The sequence below is a fragment of the Nannobrachium achirus genome (assembly GCF_963921795.1).
Source record: "Nannobrachium achirus genome assembly, chromosome: 15".
NCBI classification, from domain to species: Eukaryota; Metazoa; Chordata; class Actinopteri; order Myctophiformes; family Myctophidae; genus Nannobrachium; species Nannobrachium achirus.
Window position 1 is genome coordinate 42,323,356 of NC_137822.1, and position 18,446 is coordinate 42,341,801.

The 18,446-nt window shown below is 43.3% G+C and overlaps 1 long non-coding RNA gene across 1 annotated transcript; it reads right to left on the reverse strand.

Moving 5' to 3' along the window:
* Nucleotides 1–939: 939 nt before the first annotated feature.
* Nucleotides 940–6,976, reverse strand: LOC308299378. Its single transcript, XR_013962763.1, has 3 exons — nt 6,842–6,976; nt 5,731–5,867; nt 940–1,264 (listed from the first exon to the last, which is right to left on the reverse strand). It is a non-coding gene; the product is annotated as an uncharacterized lncRNA (long non-coding RNA).
* Between the last annotated feature and the right edge of the window lie 11,470 nt (nt 6,977–18,446).

Genomic DNA, 18,446 nt, shown 5'->3' on the forward strand with positions numbered 1-18,446 from the left:
CGACTTACAATAAGCAGTTAATACATCAATATAATAAGCAAGCCAATATGTCAGTACATCAACAACAATACAACAAATGCATAGGAATATCAATCTAGAAAAGTTAGACGACTCACCTAATCAGTACAAAACAAATGATATCTAGCTTCATGTGTGGTCATCGAGGGAAGGGGAGTGTTACAGTAGTGCTATGGGTTTAGGTGGAGTCTGAAGAGGTGAGTCTTCTGTCCACGGCAGAAGGTGTGAGTCTGTAGTTCCAAGTACATTTAACAGTTGGGCAGTTTTGATTAACAAAATGACTACATTATGGAGGATCATAATACACTCTGATGAAGGCTTGACTCTGAAACGTATACATTGCTATCTGCTCTCCAGTATACCATAGCATTAAACAAAAGTTATTTAAAGGGACAGTTCTGTGAGTGCTGGTGTTCTCTTACAGAGATTTACTTTAAAGTTACTTTATCCAAACCGTGCACCTGTTAAGAAACTTCAGTATCGTTGAAACAAGCTTTGAGTTGTGCTCGCACCCTTGATATAAGGACATATGTTTTTGGAGCTGATTGTGTAACTTTTGTCACACTGTTAACAACTATAGGGTTTCTCTTTCATACAGTATGTGTGCGCTCATGACGTTGTAAGGCGCTTGACTGAGTAAAACCCCTTCCACACTGTTTACAGTGAAAGGGCTTTAATACTTTGTGTACAAGCTTGTGAGCTCGTAAAGCCCTTGAGACTCTAAAAGCCTTTTCACACAGGTCACACTTGAAGTTTTTCTCCTGTGAGTGAATACCCTGATGTGTCATTAAGTTGCATGATTGAGAGAAGCTTTTCCCACATTGGTCACATTGGAACGGTTTATGTCCTGTGTGAATTCTCTGGTGTATTTTTAAGTAGGCTGATGTAGTGAAACTCTTCCCACATTGATTACAATGGGCATGTTTGTGTCCAGTGTGGGTTTTCTGGTGATTCTTTAAGTTTTTTGAATCGGTGAAACTCTTCCCACATTGTTCACAAAGGAAGGGTCTCTCTCCAGTGTGAATTCTCTGGTGTGCAATTAAGGCGGATGGGCTCATGCAAATCCTCCCACATCGATCACAAGGGTGTCCTTTATGTGCTTTGTAAATTTTCTGGTGCATTTTAAGGTCAGACAAGGAAGGGAAGTGTTTTCCACACTCATCACAACAGTGGTCTTTAGGATCAGCCAATCTTCTTTGTACAGCTACTGCCGGTAGGACAGGGAATCCAGATGGACGATGCAATGCTGGATTGAAAACAAAGACAAAGAGGAACATAGTTTAGAGGTAGTAAGATACAGTACAGATACCTGTACAACACTAAAGGTCCTTACACACTGGAAGATGGACAAATACATTATGTGAACATTTGGGGTTAAAAAAAAGGTTACACGAATGGAGAACGCATTCTAACGCGATTAACCAGAGCTCTCACTCAGCCAGCCACGATGTGCCCAGGAGCCCCAAAACTGCCCGTCATGATATTGGAACTGCACAAGGTTGCTTGTGCCCAGACTGTTGCGTTTAACGAACTCAAACGCAATGTTAACATCTTGCTGGAGCAAAACACCGCTATGCAAAGAGGGCCAAAACATGGACTTTAGAGGGAAATACTCTAACTCTCTGTATCCCCTCGCTCGAATTATTACGACCGGACTGGCACGACCTTGGAATACCGCACTCCTCCTGTGAGAGAGCAACTGTGAGAGAGCAACCCCCCCAACCCCCCCCCCCCCCCAAGGACGTCTGATATCGCATTGACACCAGCGAAAAGACATTCTGACCTAGCTACTATCTGGAAGCTTACAACCGGACTAACGCTAACACAAACACAATCGCAGACTTACACGCATGCACACACACAACCATTCACCTGCCTTCACCCACACACCCCCCACCTCCCCCCCCCAATGTCTTGTCAGGGCTTTTTTTCTTTCTCCCAGGCAGTTCCTCAAATTAGTGGAACTGTATGGAAGCAATGTTTTTTTTAACAGCCCAAGCCTGCAACTCCCCATCACCCAAACGCAAAGCTTGTACTCCCCACTCCCAAATCTTTTTCTTTTTTCAGCAAGAAAGGGCTATATTGGCAGCGCCGTGGAATGGCAGCAGCAGTGCTCCCTTAAATGCACAAATACATTTCGTTGTACTGTGAATGTACTTGTATGTGTACTGTTCTTTGTAAATGAGTTGATCGTTGACAAATGAAACTGTGCCTGTGTACCTGTACTGTATTGTTACAATGACAAATAAACTCTAATCTAATCTAATCTAATCTAATGTGGTATCGTGTGTGTGTGTGTGTGTGTGTGTGTGTGTGTGTGTGTGTGTGTGTGTGTGTGTGTGTGTGTGTGTGTGTGTGGCCGTGTGGCCGTGTGGCCATGCGATGCGACGTGTGCATGTGAGGACAGAGCTAGTGGTTTTCCATTTCAACAATTAAACATAACAAGCACATTCACATGAACAATGGGGAAGTAACAACCTATTTTGGGGGGAAATATAATTTTTATATGGACAGATTTATATATACATTTGTGTCTTTAGCTTTAGTGCTAGCCCAGTAGCCCTGTGGGAGCAGAAAAGTTGCTTTCTGAGGGCTGCAAGAGCGACCCTGCGGGTGATGGGAAGGGAATGTACATTGTACAGACATACAGTAAGTAACAGTTAATGAATTAATTTGATTAGCTTAACGTGCATTCCCACAATGACATCAAAAAATATGAACTTGTTTTTAACTCATTTAGTGCCACCCTATCACCACTAGAGGGCGCCCAGTGGCCATAGAATAATAGAGATATGCTGGTAATGCATGCCCAAGCCCTGGAGCCATGACTTGCCAGAACACTTTCCTTTGTGCATGTACAGGAAGAGAATGAAGTTAGCTTGAAGTTAGCTATTGGCTACCAAGCATTTTAGAAGATCTATTTTCGGCAATTTAGCCACGATTAAACCTTGCACACCTCATGCATGGGAAAAAAACAGAGAAGAATGAGCTCTAAAAAATCCAATGCAATCCTGGATTGCATTGGAGTGGATTTGTGCAGTTTGTTCACAGCTTTCAAACAAAAAAATCCGATTGGAAATCCGTTCAGGCATTCTTGAGATAATAGCCATTATGTTTTACATGTTATGTAAACAAAAATGGCTGCCCTGTATGTTAGATGGGGTTGTATGGGGGTGGAACATGCAAAATCGCGATTGAAATCATGTTCACTAGATTTGATGGGGTCCAAAAAAAAAAATTCAAAAAAAATGTTTTCAATTTTTTTTTTATTTTTTTTTTATATCCCGAACTAGTTCAGGATAGGCACTCTGGGATGCGATAATAATCCCGAACTAGTTCGGGATAGGCACTCAATGAGTTAAGATGATTTCTTAACACCCATGGAGCCAAACTCGTTCAGTGACGAGTTATGGCTTCTAGGTGTCCCCCTGCCAAAAGGAGTTATCTCGTTGAGAGACGAGGCAACGAAGAGTTAACTGTACGAGCCTGCAGCTGCCCTCTGAATGACCTGAGTCCATTACGTCACCCGGCAGCTGCAGGCAAGGAGACGGGGAGAAATGCGGAGGCAGTTTACATTGCTTTACATTCTACTTTGAAACATAAGAAGGGCTTTATCTGTGAATGAGATGAAAACAACGCCAGGGAAGCAGAGATCTGATTGTTTTCACGGCGACACTTTACCGCAATGGTCTGCCCCGGTTTGATTTTAGTTTCGCGAGTGTTTGTAAACAAATGGATTATCCTCCTCAATCGTCAGTGGACACTCACGTGCACACGCACGAAGCTTCCCAGGCTCTTCAAAATAAAGCGTAAGTGAACGACGGCAGCAGCTACAGCTAGAAATGTTAGAAACCTTGGCTTCCGTTGTGTTAAGGTGACAGTACCCCTTTTGGTGACATATCCCCTTTAAGTATACTAATAAATGAATAATTATTTAGAAAATAGCCGATCTCAAGATAAAGGTAAACATTTGGTTATATTTTGTATTTGTCATCACAATGCATCACATTGGGCAAACCAGATCTATTATTTTAAGACTTTAATTACTTTATAGTGATTAATTAGTAACCGAGTGATCCCAGGACTACAAATCCCAGAATAACAACCGGAAATGATGTCATCCCAATCCCAAAATGTTCTGCTAGAAGAAGAATACATTTATCTCTGATTATTTTCCCAGATTTCTTTATTTTTGTTGGGCCAAACATTTTTTTGTATCTACCCTCACAAAAAAAACGGATGATTAAATGTCTCTTTTCTGGGAGAAAGAAAAAGAAAATACTACTGCTCCACCTGGCCATGTGTTTTTTGAGCGGTGGTAAACCGCTCCATAGAGTGGCTGTGTGTGTCTGTAGCCTTTTTCCTCAGCGTTTTTCCATAGCAAAACGTGTGTGTGTCGCATAGCCTGTACATCCTAGACTCAAATCCTAGTCTGAAGACGTTATGCAAGCTAGAGCCCTGCAAGCCCGACGGGACCCGACCAGGCCCGCCAAAAACGGGCCGGGCCGGGCCGGGCTCGTTTCTGAAACTCACCAACGGGCCTAGGGCCGGGCCGGGCTCAGAACCATGCTGGGAACATTTCGCGCAGTGAATTTCACACATGACATCTCTGTGTGCGTCTGTGCGCATAGCTAGAATGGAGAGTGTGAGTGAGTGCTGCCTCGCATAGCCTAGTCTTCTAGGCTATGGGTTCTATCCGTATCTATAGCAACATGGCTCTGATTGGTCGTGACATGAGTATATTAGCCAATGGCCGCAACGAGCCGAGGGCTTTACGGCTTTTCATCCGTCACACACTCACACAGACTCTGTGTGTCTGCGACTCACACAGCGAGACTAGCGGGACTAGACAATTAGGAGCACTGCTGTTGTAGACTAACCATTTCTCAAATAAATCGTGCTGTAATGATTCCCCGACCTCCCGTATCCGTTCATTACAGAATGCGTCTTTACTCTTTAGTAGGCTAACTGGACGATACTCCGTATTTTACAAGATGGCTTGTAACCACGGCAAGCCGACAATAATATCAATCAATCAATGTCTAATTTTCTGCTGTGAGGATATACAGTAACATAACAAACGGTGGGTGGAGGAAGATTTCTTACTTGTGTTGTGATGTTGATGTATTTCTTTTAATCAGAGCCATTACGAGCACAGCTAGAGGGCTGTACATACTAGCCTCTAGGCTGGCCGCAGGCTATGTACATACTGTCTCCGACCACAGCGTTTTCGTGGGAAAGTTCCAACTTTCTAACGTGCGTGCAGCTTTCCGAACTCAAATTAGGAGTAATCCTTTTCAGAAGTTGCAAGAGATGTCATTTTGTAGATGAACCGGACCTTTCAGACGCAAATTTCAGTGGTCTGTGACAGTATGGACTCCCCTTGAGCTGCTGCGCGCAGCATTGAAAGCCACGCACGAAAATAATTAATTAAATAATAAGGTGACAGGCTTACGGGACGGGCCGGGCTCGTTTCTAAAACTCACCAACGGGCCTGGGGCCGGGCCGGGCCTTAATTCCACGGGCCCGGGCCGAGCCAGGCCCCACATTTCAGGCCTGTGCAGGGCTCTAATGCAAGCACGACCACCGCTCACTTCACATTGGGTGTGATTTTTGTTTACCTCATGGCCACATGGTGCGTTCCAGTTGCCTGCGAGAATGAGGTAGAAACATTGAAAAACTGTGGCAGAGGCGGATTCATTAATGGAATACCTGGCAGTGGATGCGTTAAGAGTTGTACAGGCTGGAGACAATAGATAATGATTGTAGGAATCATTGGAATGCCTTGGCGAGACGAATCTTCTCCACCAACATCAGTAGATCTCGTATGTTCAGCATGCGACACCGTCCTGTGACAAAGAATAAATCAGACATGATTCTGTCAGCAGAGAGAGAGAGGGAGAAACAGAACTGGACGGGACGGCTGGCTCTCCTTACACTGGTAGAGGAATGTGATGTGGTTAGCTAGCACAACAGAAGGAATGTGACGAGCTGCCATCTTGCATCTTGTGCACTTATGGCCATATATGACCTACTTGTGCACCAGCAGAGCGCGCAAATACTACTTTCGGTGCGGTCTGTATGTACAGCATGTGGGTGGGGAAATTGGCACTTCGAGGTGCCAACTTGCGCTTTTTTATTAGTGTGGTTGCTGTAGGCAACACACTAGTTCTGGAACCAGCCTACTTTTTGAGCGGTGGTAAACCGCTCCTATACGTGGCTGTGTGTGTGTCTGTAGCCTTTTTCCTCAGCGTTTTGCCTTAGCAAAATGTGTGTACGTAGCATCATGTTTGTCTAGTGATGTCATATGTCGTATGTCTGTAGCCTTTTTCCTCAGCGTTTTGCCATAGCAAAACGTGTGTGTGTAGCATAGCCTGTACATCCTAGACTCAAATCTGAAGACGTTATGCAAGCACGACCACCGCTCACTTCACATTGGGTGTGATTTTTAATGTTCTGGATAACACTTTCAAGCAGCATTCTCGGTGACTTCCCCATTATAGAGTAATAATAAGTCCATTGAGTTCAAATGGGGAGAGGTGCTAGCTTGAGGATTGGTCGAGCTTCACATGACATTCTGGCTATCTAAGCAATAAATAGGCAACCACACTTCCATTTTCCAATTGCATTCTTTCTAGTTTATAACAGGTCACACTTGTTGGTGGTGACGTCACAAAGAAGAGTGCTCCCTCATTGGCCATTTGGCCAATGGCCCTGCCTTTGTACTGTCTATCGGATACAGACAGCACCAAAAGTAGTACTTGTGCGCTACACTGGTGTAAGTAATAAGGGAAGCACACAACAACATTGACAGTAAACTCACGATGTGAACTGAACACTGTTAGGACAACTGAGCGATTCTGGTCCCACCGTTGCCACCTCTGGCTCTGGTACTGATCCCACCGTTGCCTCCTCTGGCTCTGGTTCTAACATTGCTTCCTCTGGTTCTGGTTCTGGTACTGGTTCCAACATTGCTTCCTCTGGTTCTGGTTCAGGTTCTGGCACTGGTTCGAACATTGCTTCCTCTGGTTCTGGTTCTGGTTCAGGTTCTGGCACTGGTTCCAACATTGCCTCCTCTAGTTCTGGTTCTGGCTCTGGTTTCACCATTAACTCCTCTGGTTCTGGTTCTGGTTTCACCATTGCCTCCAGTGGTTCTGGTCCCTCCTCTAGCACCACTTCCACCTCCGCCTTTGCTTCTGGTTTCAATGGACCTGAGAAAGAAAGGGCGATTCACTTAGGCGTGAAGTACCATACCATGCATTGAGATGCAGTCCAGTAAGTACCACATTGATGAAGTGGTCACTCAGACAATGTCCTTAAGGATTCAATAAAACTTGGAACACAACACTAGAAAACAAAAACTCAAATAAATTGTGGTTTGATGAAAGGTCTAACCGACTAACTTCCAGAACTTTTAAGAGAATATGCTGTAGGAAAGCTGACCATGACATCCTTGCCAAACCAAAGCAATGAAAAGAGGTATAGAACAAGAGCCTGTAGCAGCGGCAGAGTACACCAAGGTCACTGGTAATCCAGTGTATCCATGTGGCTTAGTTGTCAATCCCCATGCCCCACACCTTGGAACTTCACCCGACCATAAAGTCAGAGAGAGAAAGGGTGAAAGCAACAACTATGGGCTTTTAGAAATGAATTGCCCATCTAAGGATAGCATCACAGATCACACTTCTCAAGCAGGCAGATGGCAGCTACAAGCTAAAAGAGTCTAACGAATATTACTATCAGATAATGGGGCAGCTTGGGCTCACTGGTATGTCATGGTGTTATTTTTTTGTTATATGTGCTGAAGACCATCACCTAGAGCAGATATACTTTAATGCAGTAACATGGGAACAGATGAAGAACAAACTTGATCATTTTTTGACAGGGAAAGATCAAATGTCCCAAATACTTTATCTATGGTTGCAGAATGGAGACAGAAGAAACACATGTATAACTTGTCACACATCACATGGACAGGCATGGCATGGATTGAAAAACAGCTTTCTGGGAGGAGACCCTGTGGCAGACCAAAGACCAGATGGAAGGACTCCAAACTGGCTTGGGAACGCCGCGGTATACTCCCTGAGGGAGTGGAGGAAGTTGCTCGGGATAAGGAAATCTGGAAATCTCAGTTGGATCTGTTACCCCCGCGACCTGATTCTGGATAAGCGGTTGAATATGGATGGATGGATGGATCTGAAACCATTTTAATGTGCAAAAGATATTGGGGAAAATATGCACCAAAGAACTGAATTTGAATTAAATGTGAACACTAGGGGTTGCTATGCACAAACCCAAGGTCATGCTAAAAACAGGTTTCTACCACTTTTTCTAGTCACGTGTTCAAATACTGGATTCTGATTGGCTAAATTCCGGAGGTTATGACAAAACAACTGCCGCAAAGTTGTATGAGGACTTGTCCGAGATCAATGCACCTCAGTGTACATCCGGGGACTTCAGGAGGTAGTCGGAACACCTTTCCCCCAACCAACAAATGACGGTGGCAACGGTCCTATGTTTACTAACGTGCATGCTATAGTCGCCGATTTATTTGGATCCAATGCAATCCGCCAACTTTAAAGCCCCTTTTCTCTGAACCTATGCCTTTCTGGAAGCGAACAGCCTCTATTTACGGCCGGAACGGTACTTCTAACTGACGTTAGCTTAGCTGTAAGCTAGACGCATGGATTAGTATGGAGTTGGCGCCATCTGTTGGTGAGTAGAAGATGTTGTTTGTGGAACTATCTGCTGTCTCGCGGAAGTTTTATAGGCAATAATGATTGTAACTTAAGATCCTTGCAAGTTACAACTATGTGTTTTCTTTCATGTATACGGGAAAAAGTGGTAGAAAAGCTATTTACCACTCGGGGTCGGACATTATGCTCTCATAATGTCCTGAGTGAGGGTGTTATCGGACTCGGCTGCGCCTCGTCCGATAACACCCTCACTGCGGACATTATGAGAGCATAATGTCCTCTCACTCGGGGTAAATTGCTTACGTTTGGACCCTTAAAGATCTCTAACGCTTTAGAGTGTAAAATTAAATTAAACCAAATGGATCCATATGGGTCCATTTGGTGTATTCAAGAAGAGTTATATTAATGTAAACAACTGCATTACCTAATTTACCAGAAGTTTACACATTTTGAGAATGTAGAAGAATGTTTTTTTAAGAAGAATAAACTATTAATACAAACAATAATGCATTGTGATTTTGTGACACATTGTGAGCTTGTAAATCAGCTATTTTGCTATCTGATGTATTTGCTATCTGATACAGATAGCACAAAGTAAAGCCCTTTGCACACAGGACAGTTGTGTTTTTTTCGTTTGCTGCATGAATAAAACGCATTGGATTTGGTGTGCAATGCTGTGCGGAATCGGCGCTGCGGATCCCAAAAGGAGTCATAAAAGGAGTGATGAGTTTTTTACCGAATGCAACAAGACGCACAAATCGAACTGGGTTCGATCGAGAAAAAGACGCACGGCCGCAGCCACTTGTCGCACGGCCAATTCGGATCCGGTGTGCATGAGGTCGTAGAGAATCATTGTTTTCTTTTAAAAAAGTGAAATTGTCCGTTTTATCCGTACGGATAAACGCACCTGTGTGCAAAGGGCTTAAATCATCACTCACCTGTACCTGTGGCAACAATACTACCATGTTGGTTGTCTTCTGGGGTTTTCTCCAGGTTACTAGACGTGGAGGCCTCATTGCATGCAAATGCCTCAAAGTCACATCTGAGTCTGTAAAAGCATAATCGTGTTATTTAATTTTTTTAAATTTGTACATAATAATAGTACTTACTGGGGCAAAAATGTATGTTACAATCACAGTAAGGATGGGATGATATGAAAATGTCATATCACGATTATTGTGACAAAAGAAATCGCGATTTACGATATAATCGCGCTAATCAAAATCCATTATCCTGGGGCGGAACATTTGCCAAAAAATAGCAGATCGACAAGCTCACAACGCGTCGCAATGCAACGTGTTGTGAGCTTGTAAAGTACGTATATTATAAGTATCTTTTTACCAGAGAATTTAAGTGGTACCGGATATTCTGCTCGGCAAATAAAAGGTGAATTGATCCCAGTGCATGACGGAGTTCAAATTCACGGTAAATTAGATCTCCACAATACGATTATCCTGAGTGTTTTTTATCACTATAAACGATAATACCACTTATCGCCCCATCCCTAAATCACAGATGTATGTTTAGAGATAAATTAAATATTACTGTTCCTTGTGTACCGTTTCCTTTGAAACCTTCGACAGCCACCTCGCTGTTCCCTCGTAGGATTAGACGCCTGTACAGCAGTAGCCTCGGAAACCCAGCCTTCGTTTGGCGATCGGTAGTAAAGTACAGCAGCTAATGGGTTGGGATACTCATCTGTAGGCTTTCCATTCACAAAATGCTGCAGCAAAATATGTTTGAGTCAGCTTGATATCACTACAAAACATATGTGAATATGTTCATGTGGTTTTGTCACACAGTCATATTTTGCGTATGTTATTGGTGTGAAAGACTAGACTGTGCTAACAATAAACACCATATAAGACAAGATATATTAGTTTTGAAATATACTAGTCAGACGCCTCAGGGCGACATGCCGCGCCAATTCTTGTCCATCTGGCCAGTGATGTACAGTATATCGGACCAGTTACCCATATATGGAGACCCCTGCACGACAGTCAACAATGTCATGTCAAAACATGATCATATATGGGCATTACCAAAAATGGGCAGATATGTTCTTAATATTGATGACATTAGGACAGGGATCTCCATATATGGGCATAAAACGTATGTTAATTAGTAAAGCCAAGCAGGGCCTTGGCGAGTTAGGGCCTGGGTTTGAAGCCTGGGGATCTCCATAATATGGGCATAAAGGGGTACCCTAACAAGGCATCATCTGGGAATGCCCTAGCCCTAGAATGTCTCCAATATTCGGTCGAATGATACTCCGTATATTCCCTCAGATCTGGAGCCATAGAACGCTCCCATGGCGCGGCGGTTAGCAACTAATCTGCGCGGCACTAAAGTGCTGCGCGCTACTTGTGTACTCACCCAATAATTAATTCCTCAGCCTGGGAGAAAGACATTGTCCTATAGTGTCATATCCATTTGAAAGTTCTGGCTGAAAACGTGTACTTTGTAAAATATCTCCACTTATCACGAGCCAACACGGACGACTGACACGACCGGGCGAGGGGCCCGGAATGACTGCTGGACTGAATATATCAAAACTTCCTTTTGGAAGCACAAAAGTACGGGGCACGCAATCACGCAGGTGGTGCGATTAGTCACCCCACGTCAATCACAAGCACCTGTCAATTGTGTGCCCCGTACGTTTTGTGCTTCCCAAAGGAAGTTTTGGCAGTCAGAAGTTTTATTCAGTCCAGCAGTCATTCCGAGCCCCTCGCCCGGTCGTGTAAGTCGTCCGTGTTGGCTCGAGATAAGTGGAGATATTTTACAAAGTACACGTTTTCAGCCATAACTTTCAAATGGATATGACACTACAGGACAATATCTTTCTCCCAGGCTGAGGAATTAATTATTGGGTGAGTACACAAGAAGCGCGCAGCACTTTAGTGCCGCGGAGATTTCGTGCTAACCGCCGCGCCATGGGAGCGTTCTATGGCTCCAGATCTGAGGGAATATACGGAGTATCATTCGACCGAATATTGGAGACATTCTAGGGCTAGGAATGCCCATACTGTATATGGACATTTTATTTATTTTATCCTTTAGTAATATATATCCATCTTAACATTTTTGGGGGATGTAGGGTGTAAATCAGAGTAAAGCAGGCAGAATTCTGGGGAATACCCATACATGGACTTTTACATAGGTGATGTCACCTGTGATATCACCTGTGATGTCAGTGACAAGGAAACCAACCCATAGATTGTAAAAAATGTGTGCGCGCACACACGCACGCACGCGCACACACACACACACACACACACACACACACACACACACACACACACACACACACACACACACAGGCAAACTGTGACATTTGGTCGCAATAATACTCCAGCACTGATACACATGACCACAATGGCAGTGGTGTGAAGTAACAGTACCTTTAGCTAAGTACTGTAGGCCTACTCAAGTACACGTTTTAGGTATTCATGGGTTGCATTTGTAGTCCTAAACCGGCCATATTGAGGACCAACACAGGTGTTCAATTTGTCTGATTGGCAGAACCAACGTTCTACGTTAATCAAAACACCTGTGTTGGTCCTCAAAATGGCTGGTGTAGGACTACAAATGCAACCCATGAATAGGCTATTAGTAGACTACTTGACTCGAGTATTTCCAATTTCCAATATTTTTACCTCTATTCCACTACATATCTGAGATCCAAATATTGTACTTTTACTCCTCTACATTTGAAAACGTGAGTTACTAGTTACTTTACAGATATAAATTATATTATAAAACATACGTGAACCAGTATACATTGAGTACCTTCTGTAGTAGCTATTTTGAGATAAACCTTACAGCTTAGTAATAATGATAACATTAAAGACAAGTGTGCGATTACCTCATATAACAGCATAGCAACATTAACAGCAGGTACTTGATGCCTACCTTGGAGCAGACGTATGTGTACTTGTTAATTCTGGTGGGGTTTAGCTGGGAATGGGGTCTCCCACATTGTTTGATCCACTCCCTGCATTTCTCTGGTTGGGTTTTGGGTTTAGGAAAAGGATGAAAGCGGACTCCCCCCTCCAAACGAGCAGGGTACCGGGTGTCCGACTTACACGTCCCATAAGCACACCGTCTCACCATGTTGTTGTTGTGACGGGTGGTGATGTGCTAGCTAGGTCTATGTGAAACTGGCGAATATAAGCTGGCGCAAGCCGAGCTCTTCAGAATAAGAGTACCCCTGAGGCAATAGATTTTTTTTTTTTTTTTTTTTTTTTTTTTAAACATGAATTTTCCCATGATATGCACATTCAAAATATAGATTAATCATTTATACGAACATACACAATGCAAATTATGTTTCTGGGTAAAATAAAAAGTTTTAATAACATAAAACAATTATAAATGGATGCTGTTCACTGGAGTGCATGGCTTTTACAAACTGGACTCTGGACAGTCGGTTCTTTGCGTCAGCACTTTGAACACACGCACGCGTTCGGGGAGACCTCCTCTACCACACTCCGCTAAGCCAGAGAGGAGTAAAAAATATATATTTGCTGGCCTTCCAGAAGTTCCAGTGTGGCTAGACATACAAAAAGTCCCATTTTCAGACTCTAGTGGGCGCTGGACGGGAGGCGGCTCTTTGCATCGGCAATTTGAACACACGCACGTGTTCGGGGAGACATCTTCTTCCACACCACATTCTCCGCTAAGCGGGAGAGGTGTAAAATAAAGTGCTGTTGGATTTCTGACATCTGTCTGCACTGGACAGCCATTTGTATAGGCCTACACCACGCTTCTTTAAACACCTCTCCGGCTTAGCAGAAAAAATAATACAGACAAGGTTGTGGTGTGACAGAGGAGGTCTCCCCGAAAGCGTGTGTGTGTTCAAAGTGCCGACGCAAAGAGCCGTCTGCTCTCGAGCGCCGGAAATTGATTTTACGCCTCTCCTGCTTAGCGGAGAGTGTGGTGTGATAGAGGAGGTCTCCCCGAACGCGTGATTGTGTTCAAAGTGCCAACGCAAAGAGCCGCCTCCCGTCCAGTGCCCACTAGTTGTCTGAAAATTTGACTTTTTGTATATCTGGCCACACTGGACGGCCAGCAAATATTTTTTTTACACCTCTCTGGCTTAGCGGAGAGTGTGGTGTGGTAGAGGAGGTCTCTCCGAACGCGTTCAGAGAGATATCTGCTATTGAAAATAGAAGACCTCCCAAGCTCACAAGCGCGACGCGTTGTGAGCTTGGAGGTCGGCTATTTTCACTACTTGCATTCATGGTCTGGAGAGGGCACTTTCTTACAGATGGATAGAAGGGCAGGGGCTCAATTCCCCTTTGATGTCTATGTGTGCAGGTGCCTGACAGGGAGACCTGTTTTATTTTTGCAGGTCTTTCAGTCTGAGTGTATCAAAAAAGCAACTGGGTTAAGGCAGACCGAAGTTTGTGATTGGCTGCGCAGAGGTTATTAAAGTCGGGGCCGGGGACCTAAACCTAACCTTATCTCGAACCTCAGTAAAACTAGTAAAGGCCAATACACCAAATGTGAAGTGACGTGACATCACTTCCTGTACTGACTAATTTTGATATTGATATGATATGATATGATATGATATAGTACTTTATTGTCAGTTCACACTGAAATTTGTCTTGCAACACTGCAGATATTGATTTGATGTCTCCTCACTCTCCTGTGATCTCCTGTGTAGCAAATGGTCGATCATGTCATTTTTTAGGTTGCTCAACTGGTCACATCCTGGTCGTGGAGCGCCATGTTACTTCGTCTTCTTCCAAACAGTCAGAGAACTCTTCAGCGCATTTGATGCACATCGCGCCATGATGAATCCACAGAGGATTTCATACCAGTAGCCGGGGACCCAGTCCCCAAAATGGGAGAGGACCTGTGATGTTCTGCCGCACTTTTTATTTCTGTTTTATCTATTCGTTTGGTCATTAAGGTCCACAGAATGAGAGGCCTGCTCTGCCGGAAACATCGCGAAAAAAAGTTATGGCCATTTGTATATTCACTGTCCCATTGACTCCACTAGAAATATTCAAAAAAGAAAAAAGATCTGCTTTAAGTAGCATGTTAGGGGTCAAACTAGGGGTTCTTCATCATTCTGAATCCATTGTAAGCATTTGTTTTGCATGAAAAACATTCCTTGGGCAAAATATTGGCCCGCAAAAACTGTTAAAAGTGGAAAAAAAGTGATGACTCATCACTTTTCACAGATTCTGCGGGCCAACATTTTGCCCAAGGAATGTTTTTCATGCAAAACAAATGCTTGCAATGGATTCAGAATGATGAAGAACCCCTAGTTTGACCCCTCACATGCTACTTAAAGCAGATTTTTTTTCTTTTTTGAATATTTCTAGTGGAGTCAATGGGACAGTGAATATACAAATGGCCATAACTTTTTTTCGCGACGTTTCCGGCAGAGCAGGCCTCTCATTCTGTGGACCTTAATGACCAAACTAATAGATAAAACAGAAATAAAAAGTGCGGCAGAACATCACAGGTTCAACCCTATTCCTTGAGCTTTTGGGCATGTGGATCCCGACTACCAGGGGGAAATGTACGCAGCAGTTGAAGGGTTGTGCTCCATTTTTCTTCGGGTGAGCTACTAGGAACCCATCATACAGTTAATATCTTCACAATGATGTTTTTAAACAACACTGTTACTTAAGTATTACCTTGTTGGGGCTTGGGACTGGGGGACTGAGCCACTTCATTCTCTGAAAATGTACCACATTTGATTAATTCCTTCCCATATTACACTCTTGAGCTCTGCTTTACTAATACTAACCTGCATTTCTATTGTCGCCTTCGCGAACGCCTTCTTTGCCATCTCATCTGTTTTCTGGCACCCAAAGACATTTGTTCTTACCTCCCTGCTAATCTAAAATCTATTGTTTGTGACTGACTGAATAACTTCACAAAGCAGACCTTGACGACCGCTTCAATGCAATGATCTTATACTTGCCAGGACCAGGGACGTGCTGGCCATTGGGAACTCTCCTCTCTGGGAACGTCTGGTTCATTCCCGGTCGGTCCAGGCCGGCCATTAGGAAAAAGATTAAAATAAAATGTCGGCCTTCATTCCATTTTTGGGGCTGGGCGGCCAACGGTAAATCGCCACTGCCGCTCAGAAACCTTGTATCTCCAAGTTTCAAATTTGTACATTTTTTTCGCAAAGCAAAGCCCTGCCTTTGCACAAAAGTAGTGAACACAGCAGATCTACAAGCACACAACACCTCTCACCGCGAGGCGTTGTGTGCTTGTAGATCGGCTGTTTTCACTAGTTTAAATCATTTTTTAAATGATGAATACAAAACAAACGGTTTTGGACATACAAGGTTTCCACCCGACGACGACAAAATATAACTCATGTAATTGGCCCACTGGCTTGTCACTTGTCATGATCTGAAATGGCAAATCTTTGAGTAGCAGCAGCGCTGTAGAGAGAGATCTCTCTCTATAGCGGGCAATGAGGGCCTCTCCAACTCTTTTTTCCCGGGCTGAATCGGGGGCCCAGCACGTCCCTGGCCAGGACTGATGCTGAATCTGAATATAGAACTACTACATTTTTAATTCTTTCTCTTTCCACCCACCTTAATGTTACCAACACCCCCAACCTCTCCACAGTGTAGCCTACACCCCTAAATTATCCGACGGTGAAAACCGCTTCCTATGAGTGGCTTTGTGTGTCCCACGCCCATATATGGTGATCTCAGTCCAGAATGAACAGGGTTTTTCAAAAACACAATCATGTCCATATATGGTCACTCCAGTCCAGAATGAATAGGTTTTTTCTGTCCCGTACGTCCAGAATATCAGTCCAGAATGAATAGGCTTTTTCAAAAAGTCCCATGTCCATATATGGCCATTTCAGTTCAGAATGAACAGGTTTTATCTGTCCTGTACGTCCAGAATATGTGTGTAGTGTCCCTCCCGGCTCCCGGTCTGATGAATGGATACTTTGAGGATTGGTCAAGCTTCACATGATAATTCGGCCCTCCATTCTTTATATATTCATTCAGAATATATAAAGAATGTAGAATTCAGAATATATAAAGAATGTAGAATTCAGAATATATAAAGAATGAATAGATCACAGAGTCCATAATTGTATAGATGTATAGATCACAGAGTTCATAACTCTAGAACACATAGAATAAAAGTTCACCGCTTCACTTCGAACCGAGGTTTGATTTTTTCAGGTACTGCCACCCCAAATCCTGGTTGTTTTTCACCATCTGTATACATGTGTACACCTACGCTATATTCATTAAATAAATGGTTATTACAAGCAATACTCTGCCCACGCCCCAGAGCATACCCTGTATTATTGTCTATATTACTCTACACAGGACTCTAATTCATAACTTCATGTACTGTAGCGCTGAAGACTTGAAATTAGTTATTGAGAACCTAAACTTGTAGGGAGAATCTAAGGTCATTTTCTCATTGACTTCCATGCAAGTGAACCTTTTGGCTTTTGCTACCAGTAGAGTGGTAGTGTCAAACAATTTGAAACAAACAGACTTTCTCTATGCTCCAAATATGCCTTACAATAAAAAAAATTAAAATAAATAGGGGGACGGTGACGGTGGTTATTTCCCCAGAGAATTTTATTTATTTATACCTGCATACAGCATTGCCCACAAATCTGAGCGTTTTAGACACACATCAAAACAAGAAAAACACAAAAGCGTTGTCTGCAAAGACCTTAAGACCCTTCCACATTCCCACATAACAATCAAATCTGTCTGTCCTTGGTAACCTATAATAAAAGCAAGAAAATATATTTAACCTGACACATTTTTGTTGGGTGATGAGGACAGGAAACCACTAAACAATCATCATCATCATGATCTGAATTTGTGTGCCATTTTCTGTTGGACTTATTGTGGAAAAAATCAAATCATCCTAGATGCCGATCAACATCACATTATCTACTAGTCAGTGTACAGACAGCCATCTACTATCTACAAACTATCTACTAGCCTGTGTGTACCGATAGCTTTTAGTTTCTGATTGAGAAACTAAAAGCTATCGGTATTGACAGCGCCGCAGTGAGTTGGATGCAGTCTTACCTGGTGGGGAGAGGGAACAGGCGGTGGAGGTGAACGGTACACTGTCTGGATCATGTTACACTTGTTGTATTGTGGATGTGCTGATGTGTTTTAAGCTGAGCCTTTCTAATGAAACTCTCATCACAGTGTTCAGTGATAGGGCTTCTCTTTGTGTGTGTACTCATGACGTTGTAAGGTGCTTGACTGAGTAAAACCCCTTCCACACTGTTTACAGTGAAAGGGCTTTAATACTTTGTGTACAAGCCTGTGAGCTCGTAAAGCCCTTGAGACTCTAAAAGCCTTTTCACACAGGTCACACTTGAAGTTTTTCTCCTGTGAGTGAATAGCCAGGTGTGTCTTTAAGTTGGGTGATTGAGAGAAGCTTTTCCCACATTTATCACATTGGAAAGGTTTATGTCCTGTGTGAATCATCTGGTGTATTTTTAAGTAAGCTGATGTAGTGAAACTCTTCCCACACTGCTTACAATGGAAAGGCATTTGTCCTGTGTGGGTTTTCTGGTGTTTAACTAATGTGTATGGATCAGGGAAACTCTTCCCACATTGGTCGCAAAGGAAAGGTCTATCTCCTGTGTGAATTCTCTGGTGTGATATTAAGGCGGATGGGCTCATGCAAATCCTCCCACATTGATCACAAGGGTGAGCTTTATGTCTTTTGTAAATCTTCTGGTGCATT